General features: G+C 41.5%; 1 protein-coding gene across 4 annotated transcripts in view; it reads right to left on the minus strand.

Annotated features, from left to right (window-relative positions):
* jak1 (Janus kinase 1) overlaps positions 1-13,255 on the minus strand; it is a 44,536-nt gene extending 31,281 nt beyond the window's left edge. For 2 of the 4 annotated variants that reach the window (XM_063460644.1, XM_063460647.1), the window contains exon 1: positions 10,410-10,676. The gene's annotated coding sequence lies outside the window, so the exon portion shown is untranslated. Of the gene's footprint in view, positions 1-10,409; positions 10,677-13,152 lie in introns of those variants that run through there. The other 2 variants (XM_063460646.1, XM_063460645.1) reach the window with 2 other exon arrangements.
* Positions 13,256-13,699: the final 444 nt, after the last annotated feature.

Here is a 13,699-nt window from a genome sequence, read left to right on the forward strand (position 1 = left end):
TTCAGGTTGTCAGCCCCAGAAGGCGCTGCACTTTCCTAACACTGTCTCCCAAGCACAAAACCCCTGCAAACAAAATGCCTCAGGTAACTCCCTATTCAGGTGTGTTAAATGTTCAGGTGACCACATCGAGTGTTCCCGCTGTTTTTCATTGTTGTGCCCCAGAAAAGGTGCCTCCAACAAAATGTATGAATGTACATGTTTCCATGTTACAATCAATAAAGAGTGTTGTTTATTCTCAAACAATCACAAATGCTCAGCCTGCAGGCAGAATGAGCCAGGTCAGGCAGGTGATGCAGTCCCATGCAGACACACTGGGGGGAGACAACGCCCCGCCGACGGTGCTGCAGGTCAGCCGGCTGGCTGCTCACTTTCTTCAGTGGCGCGCTTGCGCCCCCTCTCCGTGGGTGCTGCGAACCGTTGCCATGGGTTACCGGTTGCAGTTCCGGGTCAAGCCGCCTCGTTTCCAAAGAGTCGTAAACACGACTGTCAACACCGAGGCGGCCATGATACTCAGAGAGGAAATAAAGGCGCTATTGCAGAAAAGAGCAATACGAGTGGTCCCCGCTTCGGAGGCAGACAAAGGTTGGTACAGCCGCTATTTTGTTGTTCCGAAAAAAGGGGGAGGGCTTCGTCCCATCCTCGACCTGTGGGTCTTGAACACGTATCTACGAACGTACAGGTTCAAGATGCTAACACTCAGACAGCTCTTGAATGCAGTCGGCCCTGGAGATTGGTTTGCAACAATCGATCTAACAGATGCTTATTTTCATGTGGCTATACACCTGAAACACAGGCAGTTTCTGAGGTTTGCATTCGAGGGCGTAGCCTACGAATACCTAGTGCTGCCGTTCGGGCTGTCGCTCGCTCCTCGCACCTTTACGAAATGTGCCGAGGCAGCGCTAGCGCCCCTCAGAGAGAGAGGCATCCGCATCTTAGCCTACCTACCTAGACGACTGGGCTCTCGTAGCTTGCTCCAGAGAGCAAGCGGAGGCACAGCTGTCACTGGTGCTGTCACACATTCAGACACTGGGGTTCTCTGTGAACTTTCAAAAGAGCTCGCTAATCCCGAGTCAGCAGATTTCTTTCCTCGGTTTGGAAATATGCTCGCTTTCCAGCCGCGCACGTTTGTCGGAGCACAGAGTGGCCGCGTTTCTTCGCTGCCTCGCTCAGTTTCAGCTGGGACGCAGACTGCGTTTCCAGACGATATTAAGCTTGTTGGGCATGATGGCATCTATGATCGCCGTAGTGCCACTTGGACTGTTAAAAATGAGAGCGTTTCGACGCTGGACTCTCTCTCACCGTTTGTGTGCATCGCGTCACCTCCGGAGGAGGCTGCCGGTAACCGCGTCTTGCATGATAGCTCTCCGTCCTTGGAGGGAGCCCAGGCTGCTGCATCAGGGCTCTCGGATTGGGAGGGTGTTGTTTCGCAAGGTGGTGTCCACAGATGCTTCCCTAAGAGGGTGGGGAGCGCTGTGCGAGGGTGCATCGGTGAGAGGGATCTGGTCCGCAGCCCAGCGCCATCAACCACTTAGAGCTGTTAGCAGTGTTCTTAGCTCTAAAGCATTTCCGTCCAGTCCTGAAGGGCCAGCATGTCTTAGTCAGGACGGACAATTCAACAGTGGTGTCTTACATAAACAGGCAGGGAGGAACACGCTCTCTTCCCCTGTTGAAGCTGTCTCGCTCTCTGCTGTTATGGTGCAGTGTTCATTTTCTGTCTCTAAGAGCCACCCATGTCCCGGGCCACCTGAACCTGGGGCCGGACCTTCTCTCCAGGGGGGGTCCTCTGGTGAGAGAATGGAGGTTACACCCTTTAATAGTGGCTCAGATTTGGGATCTGTTTGGCAAGGCACAAATAGATCTTTTTGCTTCCAGTGTAAATACTCACTGCCCCCTGTTCTTCTCCATGGTCGACCATGATGCACCCTTGGGCTTGGACGCGCTAGCGCACCAATGGCCAGACGTGCTCCTGTATGCATTTCCCCCAGTGGAAATGATATCTCCAGTTCTAGAGCGAGTGCGTCGGCATTCACTCTCTCTGATTCTAGTGGCCCCTTGGTGGCCCACAAGGTCATGGTATGCAGAGATAATCAGCCTGCTAGCAGCGAGTCCTTGGCAGCTTCCTCTCCGCAGGGATCTCCTCTCTCAGGCGGGAGGAGAAGTGTTTCATCCGCGCCCAGATCTGTGGCGCCTTCATGCTTACCTGCTGAGAGGTTAAACTTGATTGCTAGGGGTCTGCCACCTAGTGTGATAGCGACAATTAAGGTTTATTTAGCAGCTATATCTGCTTGTCATATTGGCTTTGACGGGGTGATACTAGGTGCACATCCCCTCGCCATACGTTTTCTGAAAGGAGTTCGCCGGCTGAGGCCCGTGCTTAAGTCCGGTGTCCCTGCTTGGGACTTGTCTTTGGTGCTGGAGGCCCTTTGTAGCCCCGTAGCCCCACTCGGTTCGGCAAAGCGAGTGGGTGACCTTCATGCGCTGTCTGTGCATCCCTCCTGCACACAGTTCTCTCCTGATGCCCACAAGGTCGTATTGCGTCCAAATGCTGCCTATTTTCCCAAGATCATGCCTGCATCTTATAGCTCAATGGAGTTTGAGTTGCTGAGCTTTTGCTCCCCTCCTTTTGCATCTGAGGAGCAGAGGAGGATGCATTCTCTGTGTCCAGTGCGTGTGCTATGCACCTACATTGAGCGCACTCGGAATGTGCGTTTATGTGACCAGCTGTTTGTCTGCTTCGCCAATCCGAATAGAGGTAGATCTCTGTCCAAACAGAGGCTGTCCCACTGGATTATAGAAGCTATCTCACTGGCATACGGCACCAGAGGTCTTGCTTTGCCCCACGGGGTGAGAGCTCATTCCACCAGGGGGATGGCAACCTCATGGGCTCTTTTTAAAGGGGTGCCTGTAGCTGATATTTGTGCGGCAGCTAGTTGGGCATCACCGCACACTTTTGTGCAGTTTTATCGGTTGGACGTTACAGCCCCTTCGGTGGCTCATACTGTCCTTTCTGCTGGGTCTACCACTCACTAAGGAAGTGGTGGCCCGATTCCGGTTTGGTGGCTGCTCTGCGGGGCGTGTATATATGTCCCATACTTATGTGTTGTACCGAGTGAATTGACTGAAAGGGAACAAATAGTTATGTCTATAACTTCTGTTCCCTGAAGGAGAGGAACGAGGTACAACACATGGTGGCCCCACTGAGCAGTTTGGCTCGGTGAAGAGCGGCTATCGAACTGAGGGATGACGGTGATGACAGCGGTTATATGTGCAGGCGGGGCCGTGCACGTGTCATCACACGTCATCTGCCTTAAAGGCGTGAATAAAGGTTTCTTCAGCCAGGACACGCGAGGGCGTGATATACCATACTTATGTGTTGTACCTCGTTCCTCTCCTTCAGGGAACAGAAGTTATAGACATAACTATTTGTTTTCAAACTTTAGTTCTTTCTACTTAGTTGTGGTGCCCTAAAGGAAGTTCACTATCTTAAACTAATTACTAAATAAAACCATTATAAGCTTGAGAGCACCACAAGAACTAACTTTGCAGTTACTTAACAGTCATTCCCATTACAGCATAAGTAATTATATAACGTTATTGAACGCAACAACAACCTGGCCTTAAAGTCAGCCGGTCAAGACAAGCCGCTCAAGTTCAAAGTGAGCATCAGAATATGATGGAGAAAAGGTGATTTAAGTGGCATGGATGTTGGTGTCACATAGGCTGGGCTGACAATTACTTATATTCTACAGAACCATGTCTATGGTTTACAGAAAAAATATCCATTGAGTGGCAGTTCTGCAGAAGTGTCTTGTAGTTGTCAGTGTTGATTGGCCAGAATGCTTTGAATTGATGGGAAGGCAACGGTAACTAAAATGTTACAACCAAGGTATGTAGAAGAGCATACTCTGAAGAGCAACATGTGAAACCTTGAAGCTGACAGGCTAAAGCAGCAGAAGACCATAATGGGCACCACTCCTGTAAGCCAAGAACATGAAACTGAGGCTACAATTCACAAGGGCTCACCAAACTTGGACGATAGGAAATTGGAAAAATGCTGTCTGGTCTTATGAGCCTTTATTTGTCCTGCAACTTCCAGATGGTTGGGTCATTATTTGGAAAACCTTCCATTCTGCCTTAAACCAAAGATTCAGGCTGCTGCTGCTGCTGCTAGTGGTGGTGTGGGGGATATTTTCTTAGTGCACTTAGGGGTCATTATTACCAACTGACCGTTGTTCAAATACCACAGTCTACCTGAGTATTGTTGCTGTCCATCCCTGTATATACCACCATGTACGCATTTCATTTAGATTTCCCAAACATGAAAATGAGATCACTGTACACAAATGCCATTCACAGCTACTAGTAGGTCTCAACCCAATAGAGCATTTTTGGGATGTGGTGGAACGGAAGATTTGCAATCAACTGTTCTGCAATAGCGGAGTGTTGCAATCATGTCAATAAGAACAAACAACTCTGAGGAATTTTTCTAGCACCTTGTTGAAATCATGCCTATCATAGTAAGATGTGTTGAACAGAACAGGTTAGGTTTAGGATTTAAAATGTAAAGTGTCACATTTTCACCAATTCTTTTTTTGAACAGCATGGTCTACGTGCTATATAGATTATTTAATGTTGGCAGAGTCCAGGAGAACCATTACTATGACATGTTCTTTACACCTTCAAACGGGACAACTTTCTCACTCTTACTACAGAAGCAGACCAACAAACCAAGAGAGTGTGTGTTTTAAGACCCCAGAGAGCCACGAGATTTGAAATCACAGCACTTTCTAGCAGATTCCTGTACAGCAAGTGGGGAAGGGCTTTAACCATGAATTGCTTAAGTCCAGTGCGCATACGTCAACCAGCATGCAGCCTGTTTCAGTTGCTCCTGTTTTTTCTCTTTACTTGAACTTTTTTCTTATTTATTTCTTTGTCCTTTACTTGGTACTTAGAGTGTTTGTCTACACAATTTCCTCAGTGATTATTAAAGTATTCTGATTCTCAGTTTTTCACCACAAGAACTTCTGCTCCCAACATACACAAATAACAAAACAATTAACTATTATTCAGCATGGAATACAACACACTTCTAAATAAAATATTGCATAAAAGCCCAGGCACGGGAGCAACAATTATTGGAAAAAAGACAAACAAACTTGAATTTAACCTTAAAGACTGAATTAAGCCTCACTCGACAAATTAAGAACAAAGAGGTCATCAGGAGCAAAACACATAATAATATTTGGTTTCTGGAATTTGCTGCCAATACTTCACGTATACTGGCGCCATGATGAGCTTGAGCAACTTTGAGTTTTTTTGTTTACCAAGAGCTATCAACATCCTGCAAGAAGCTGACACTCCAGCAATCCCACCTCACCACAACTCAGCACCCAGCTTAGGCACACACCAGTACCATAACTAGCCTTGTTCTCTTTAACTCAGTTTTCTGTATTGATACAATTAAAAATTTACTGTATTGCTGCATTTATCAACTATGCTGCACATTTTACCCTGCATGCTCTGGTTTCAGAGTCATTCGTTAATCATATTTCTTTGTTTTTTTTATTGTAGCATTAAAAATAAATATTTAACATAGGTAATTGCGTTTGTTTACCTATTTACGTCTCAGTCTCTTTGTAGCCTCTATTTAGAGAAAATTTCCCTTCTAAAGTTTCTTTTAGCTAGTTAAAAGAGAAAAACTTCCATTTATTAATCGTTCTATGGCTACACTTCATAACGCTGAACTCCTAACGCTATATATCCCTATCAAGCTAATTTCCGTATATATTACTGTTATTATTATTGGTGGTGGTGTTTAATAATTCCACTCAATGCCATATCCCTCACATTAAGCTTGTTTCCCTACACCAGCTTTCATCTAGCACTTATCATTTCTCATCACTTTTCATCACTGTTACAGCTGAATTTCTTAAGAAGAGATTTTCAATGACTCATTCTTTTTTTTGTTACTCAGGCAGTGTTCCTCTGAGCACTTCAGTTATCATCAGTACTTTAGAAAGTCACTATCCCTTTTTTGTTTCATATCAAAATGTAAAAATGCATAAAATGTATTCGTGAGAAATACATTTTATAACAAACAAAGTTTATCCTAATGATAAACACAGTTTATCATGAAGTTTATCATAAAGCAAACACAAATGACGTGGCAGCAAACTTGTGACACCAGTTCGATGAGACTTTTGCAATGATTACGCCACTACTTACCACAGCAGTTGAAAAAACAAATTGTTAAGAGCTGGTTCCCTCGGTAACTTCACGTCTACATTATGTCTGAAGCATTTTTTTTTCACCAAACAAACAAGACCTTGGAAGAGTTTATGATGTTACGATTGTCTGACAGTGAAAGCTGAATTTTCTGAGGTGTAGGTAAAATTAAAAGTCTTCACAAAAGTCAGAACAAAGAATGCCTCTACTTGTGCCCACATTTTTCATAGAAAAAAAAAGACAGAATGTGTTGCCTTAAAGCTGCAACAGTGGATGTATTAGTCACCACCAGCCTTGTCGTTAATGTTCCCCTGTGATGTTCTGCAGACAGGAGTCATACTTGACACAAGCACTGTAGCCCTAACCTTTCTCAACATTATCCAGCAGAACTATGTGTGACAATGCAAAAGTCAAACCCAATCCCATTAAACTGTCATTAACCTCCCAACTCCCAAATACAAAGTCCAATTGTGAGCGTGTGTCTAAGTGTAACAATAAAACAAGTAAGTTCTTTTTTCCAGCATTTCTAATAGTAACACATTTAAAGGAAACTATATTGTTCACTACACTGAGAAAGGAAAACTTTGAGCAATGCCCTGATATGATTCATGTGTGAAAACCACTAGCAATATATCTGCAAACTGCTTGACAGGACTCCTCTAACTGCAATTTGGGTTCTTATTCTATTGGAGAAGTGTAAGAAGTCACGTTGTATCAGCTATCGACGAGTTCTGTTGGATGCGGAAAATGATGAGGCAATGTAGTTAAGATATTTGTTAGAAAACTTAACGTCAAGACATGCTCAGCATGTGATGCATACTTTGCTACCTGTGCTCAAAGTATTACGAACAACAGAGTTGGACAAACTATGGGATGAAACGTTTCCTGATTTCCCCAAGTATATTTGTCTGCATTATGTTGTATAACGAAACACACATTTCCCACCGACATCCTTATGTCTGTGATATGTCCACACAGGTCAACATAATACAGACTATTATACAGGCTATGCATGTTTTTACTTACGTTCCTATAAACGTAATCACATTTGAAATGCTTTGTGGACCACTTAGGCAGCGTAGGGCGCTAAATGCACACTTTACATTACTGTATAACTTACAGTTCATGCATTAACCATCCACAATGAATCCACAATAAATGAAATCACTGGTCACTTTTCCCTAACTACTGAAAACTAAGACTGTCCGATTTAAAATGGATTTAAATATGGATTAAAAGCACCATGGGAACAAATTCATGTGAATATCAAGAAAGTGAAAATGGAAAAAAAGAGCTTTTTTCCCCCTATGACATCCTGCTGTTGCATACATGTACTATAGCTGCATTCAAGCAAGCACAGGTGTTTATGAGTTTTATGGAGTGCAATTAAAATGTTACTTGGATTATCAGATGGAACTCCAGTGCTACACATGCAAATAAGAACATAGCCTACATTGTCAGTGTTTGCAAAGACCAAAATCCAAAGTCCTTCATGGGACAAATTTTGTAAACCAGTGCTTGCCAGTAGACTGCTGGAACCAACCTATTATATCAGAATCAAACTAAAGGAAGTCAAATGGCCCTACCTGTGACTGAGTACACAGGCCACACAATTGCCTTCCCTAGTCTGGGCCTCACACCCCACCGGATGATGTGGTTTCTCTCACCATCTCATTACCTTTTCTTTCTTTTTTTTTCTGCTTCAGTTGAATTCTATTCAAATGTCAAGTACATTCAGTGCCCAAGACAAGTTTTTTTTAAAGGGAACCTATTCAGCTCATTTGCAGTTTACAGTTGGCTCTACAAAGTAGCTTTGCTTCATAGTTCAAAATAATGATAATAATATCCATCTTATTTTGGGGATCCCCTACGTTTATCCTGTCAGTAAAAAAAATCCTTTTTAGCTCCTCACCCATTTCATTATGGGTTTATAATCAGCTCAAATGATTAATCAGTTATCAAATAATTGGTCTACTGATCAACAACTTGGCCAGACGTTTTAGCTATAGCTCAATTACAGTTTAATTATTAATGCTGTAAGACCAAGAAGTACTGGGTTCTGACAGCAGTATTAATTCATTATAAGGGTCTAAGGAAAGTCAAGCAATTAAAAGATCATTTAAGTGGTGCCCAATTCTACGAAAGACTTAAATTTTACTTTCTGTTTCAGATGATTCACATTCAATCCGTTACTTTTGTCATAATCATATGACTTGTGTCTAAGCCACAACACAATGAGTCAAAAGGTAAAAGTATTTTCATAGACTGTTCATTAACCTGGCTCTGTTTTATTTTCTGTTAACTTATGGAAGCATGACGAAGTGATTGGATGGCAAGGGATACAGACTTTGTTTTTATTATAGGTTAGTTATTATTTTTGAATCCTATGTTATGTAGTTTAGAAGGTGAAAAAAAATACATTCCAGACCACATTTTTTAAACATTTATCAGTATGGAATTAATAGAATTAAATCTTTACCATACAGTACCTGCACTTAAGATTTCAGAAGAAACTAATAATAAGACTTTAAAACAGAAAAGAAGTAGGTAATGAGTGAAAGTAAACTTAAAACAAAAAGAAAAAAAAAGAAGGACCATTTTGTAACAATTTTTAATTAGGTATCAATAATGTGTTACATAAGTGTCTCACTTAAATAACAATACAGAGAAACTCAAATATGGTCAAGCATTACCATCAAACGTGCCACTTAGCTATCAGGAGAAAAAGTCATCAAAACGTGCGCTCTTTGATGTCAAATATCAGGGTGAATACCAAAAGGTGGGCATACCAAGATCAACGATATCAAAGTAAAGTTCAACTGTGATCACGTTTCCATATGTATGCACATTAAAAAATGTCATCAATAATCTTTTTGAATTACACTAATCTATTAATCATTTTTGGTTATCATTGTAGATAAATCTGCCGCTTGTTCAATCAGATCAATACATTTTCGACCAAAAGTACAGCTGGGGAAAAGCTCTAGGAACTATATTCTAATTAATGTTCAACATGAAATTTTAGGAAGTCGTGATAACGTCGGAAACCTTTTTCTGCCTCTTTGCTTATGTGTTTTTCCTGTGTGCTGTGGATCAAAAAAAAACATGTGCCCACCTCTGTCAGCCTCAAAGCCACTTACCTTTCACTGCTTGGCTTTATTTTACTTAATGTGACATTTCCAGCCTGAAACAGGCGTTTATTTTCACTTACTGTCACTGGACCAAAGGCTTCTGCGTCAGTTAATTGTCTGGTCTACTGTGTGGGTTATACAAAACGCAAAAATCGTGGGAAAGACCCATCACGAGTTCCCAGAATCCAAGCTAAATGTCTTGTTTACAACAATGAAAAAAACAACAACAAAAAAACAACGGCAGTAGAATAAATCACAAACAAGAAAACAGAAATAATCACATTTGAAAAGATGAAACTAGTGGCTTTGTCATTTTGCTATAAAGAAAAAAGAAAAGAAACGTTTTTTTAAACGTATAGATTTGATTTTTAAAGCCAATAAACTGATCAGTCGACTGTAGTGTACTAATTTCATGTGGAGGATACAAAATTAATCCCACATGTGTTTGTTCTCTTCTAATGAATACAATTCATAAAAATGCCGAAGCCAATCATTTTATGTAATTCTGCCTTTTCTGTGTTTGTCACCTCTGGGTCCACTTTGTCAGATACAAATCCTGAGATTAACCATTATTACCAAATCCTTTATAACAATCCTAAACACAGAGTATCCATGTCAATCTAATCCACGATTTTCCTTGACATGTTAAATGTTTAATGGAACATAACCAGACTCTTTTTGTATATTACGGTAAATCGGATTACATAAATTGTGTAATACATATGCTAATAATTCGTCCTCGCTTTCCTTAAGCCTACTCATCCTTCACCGTACTTCTGTATTGTTTAAATAATATAATTATAGTTTAACCCATCTTCCTGTATTGTGACAGAGACAATGGAGGTGGTGCCATTCCTATCAAGTGCATTGACGTTGGTTAACGTGAGCATGCTAGCTAGTAAGTTAACTTAGATGGCCAAAGAAAAGCCCAACGCCAACATCTTTACTCTTGGCAGCATCGGAGAATGATGATAAACGACAGGATGTGTTTAACAGACCAGAAGACGTGCTCTGTGTTCGACGGAAATATTTAATAAACGGTTATTTACTCACCTACCAAGCTTGGCCAGACAGCTGGCAAGTTACTTCCGTTTCGTTTTGTACATTAGACGCGTCGACCAAGTCGGTGCGCTTTCTCTAAAAGCTTCGTGAGTATCAGATGTTGTATATTAATTCCAAAACGTCCCAAAAAAGTATAAATATCCCGAAGAAAAGCGGTGCGAAGTTAATTCCACAGTTTTCCCCCGTTAGTATACCGTATTTTTTAGCGGAGGAGAAAAAAGCCTTCCTCGACTCTAGCTCTAACCCTTCCTGACAAGAAACGTCCCCTTCCCGAAAACGACGCAGTGGCTGGCGGTAAAAGCCGGCAGCTGATTGGCTGTGAGACCTTTCACTGGAGATGACGACACAAGTCCTTGAGCGGCGATAAACATAAATTAAACTGTTATTCACACTTTCTGAGCATTGTGGGTTACTTCCAGCCTCAGATTTAGCTTAAACGACTTGATGATGATGATACAGAAAGAAAAAAAAAACTCAAGTAAAATTAAACAATGAACTGATGTATTTATTAACTGCATTTAATATCTTCGATGCAAAAATGCCAAGGAATGTCAGTAATGTAAGTGACTATGCAAAAGTAAAACCCAGCTTTCACTCATCCACTTTCTTATCCGCTTACAACTATGGAAGACGCATTTAGATTCTCCATCTAAGAACCAATACAACACTGTAAAATTAGTCTATTACAAGCCATGCGTTTAAAGCCTCTTATAGGTTAAGTGAATGAGCAAAGATTTATATAAAAAAGGAAGACTGGGAAATATATTAAAGTATTCAAACTCACCATTCATTACTTGTAACTGCTGTGCTCTAGCAATTAGAGCAGATGGAACTAGCTACAACTAACTAACTAGCTAGCTAAAGCTGTGCCCCCCCCCCTCCACACACACACACACACACACACACACACACTTTTTTTTTAAATAATAAGGTAGACTTTTAACTAATTATTCCCCAAAATGGTCATTTAGCTGAGACACACCTTTAAAGGGCCAATCAAAACACTGGTTTGATATTCAACAGTGTGTTTTTTTCCCGAAAAACTCTGGCTGGTCTCTAATGAAACAAAAATCTAAGTTACTACAAGAGCACGTAATGGGGCAAAAGTACAAGTAGAAGCAGAGTAAATACATAAAGTATTTACTTGTGAAATGTAGTGAATGAGAAGGAGACAGGTGTAACAGTGAAAATGCATGATGTGGTGTAAGCAGTGTTGGGTAAGTTACTTTAAATTAGTAACTTAGTTACATTACTAGTTACTTCTCTAAAAAAGTAACTCAGTTACTTCAAGTTACTCGTTTACTTTACTTTCAAAGTAACTAGTTACTAGGGAAAGTAACTTTGGTTTTACTCAGAATTCTCTTGTTAATGTGTTGCTTCCGTAACTGGATACCCAGCAAGACTGCCAGTCTTCTAGCTTGCTTACTTGCCACAAGTGCACTGTGCCACCTACCAATAGAAAGGAAAAAATAATGTGCACATTTCCACGAGAGAAATCCCACGCCTGGACCGTTGTTGACCGCCGCCATGATTCTAGCCTGCTTTTTACATCCAACACAAAAACTGCAGTCGTGGTGCTTTTGATTGTACTCAGAACTTGGAAATTCTGCCTTCTGAATAGGAAGATGTAGGTAACACCAGACTGCAGATGAGCTGCATACAGGGCTGGACTGAGACAAAAAAATCGTCCTGGGCATTTTGACTAGAGACCGGCCCACCATTATAGGAAAAATCATAAAGCCTTTGAATGAAAACAAACACTGTTGTGACAGTGATGTACACTGTTCTGATGGTATATATGTATCAATCTATCAATTGTTTGTTGTAAGACTCAGATAATTATTTTTTTAAAAGCGAGACATTTTAAATGAGAATAATAAAGAAAAGTATTTCCTTGTCCCCCCCTTTCCCTGTTAATGCCCTACCTGGCCCCCTGGCAAAACTTTGCTAGACCCGCCCCTGCACAGTTACCAGCTGTCAGCTACTTAGAAAAGGATGCTGGTGTTATTTGTCTCTCAGAAACAGCTCATAACTTCCCTTCAACTCATTCATGTCACCTAAAAGGTAAACCTGTTTCTCCATCACCTGTTCAGCTCTGATGATTCAGTAAGGACATCTCCTGGTTTCATCTTCATGTTTCCCTCTCACCAGATAACCAAACTGATATCATGACCAGCAGCTTTACAGCTGTGGCTCCAGCAAACCTCAGCTGATACTAGAAATTAATATTAAATAAATTCTAACAACAGCTAATCAAGCTTAAACGTGCTGCTGTTGTTTAGCACAGCATCCGCTGGTTTCCTCTTTCTGGCGCAAAGTGGGCGATAAATAAACAAGAGAGAAAAGCCGATCAGCTGATCATTGATCAGTTTCATGATTGAAGTAGAAACGGGAGAGAATGAGAGAAGAAGAGGCAGCTGTGCAGCTCCAGCTTTGTGTCTTTTTCATTGTAGCTGAAGTCCGGGACAAACTGTGTTGCTTTTCACCTCAGTACGAAACGCGTAATATTTTCTCTGAATACCAGACGATTCTGTTTTTTAGGGGACGGTTGGTAACTCTAATAATTAACCTTATGAACAAAATAAAGTTCAACATCAGTAACATAGCACCCACCCAGCTGTATAGAAACTCCTTCATGCTAGCTAGCACGCAGTACGAAAATGTGAGCATACCGAAAATAAACTAAACTTGGTTTATATCTGACTCCGATAGACTGCAGGTCATAACTTCTTACCTGAAGTTCAGTTCACCTGACACGCGGACCGGCGGCCGCTTCGGGTCTCTCCTCTTGCCTCCCTTTTCCTTCATCCACCTGCTGCTTCCACCACTTGCTAATGTTACTGAATCTGTGGAAGCTCCGCGATAGCCACCACACGAAGTAACGAATAACGAGCCTATCTAAATCCCAGTAACGAGTAACGCGTTCCTGGTTTTGGCATAATAACTAGTTACCGTGCTCGTTACCACAATAATAACGTAGTTACTGTAACGCGTTACTTAATAACGCGTTAGTCCCAACACTGGGTGTAAGTGAAGGTGGATAAGATTAAATAACTGAGGTTGACCATTCAAAGGAACAGAGTGCACAAGAGAGGTGAAGCCAGTGGAGATGAGTGTTGGGTGATATGCAAAAAGAAGGATAGCAGCAAGAGAAAAAAAAAGGAAGGTTTACAAGATGGTTGTGGGACCCTGCAGTGATGTAATGATTGGAGGCAGTGGCAATGATGAAGATGTTAAAATTTTTACCCGGAGTGAGCAGGATGGACAGGATAAGAAATTAA

The sequence above is a fragment of the Pelmatolapia mariae genome, linkage group LG17 (genome assembly GCF_036321145.2).
Source record: "Pelmatolapia mariae isolate MD_Pm_ZW linkage group LG17, Pm_UMD_F_2, whole genome shotgun sequence".
Taxonomy (NCBI): domain Eukaryota; kingdom Metazoa; phylum Chordata; class Actinopteri; order Cichliformes; family Cichlidae; genus Pelmatolapia; species Pelmatolapia mariae.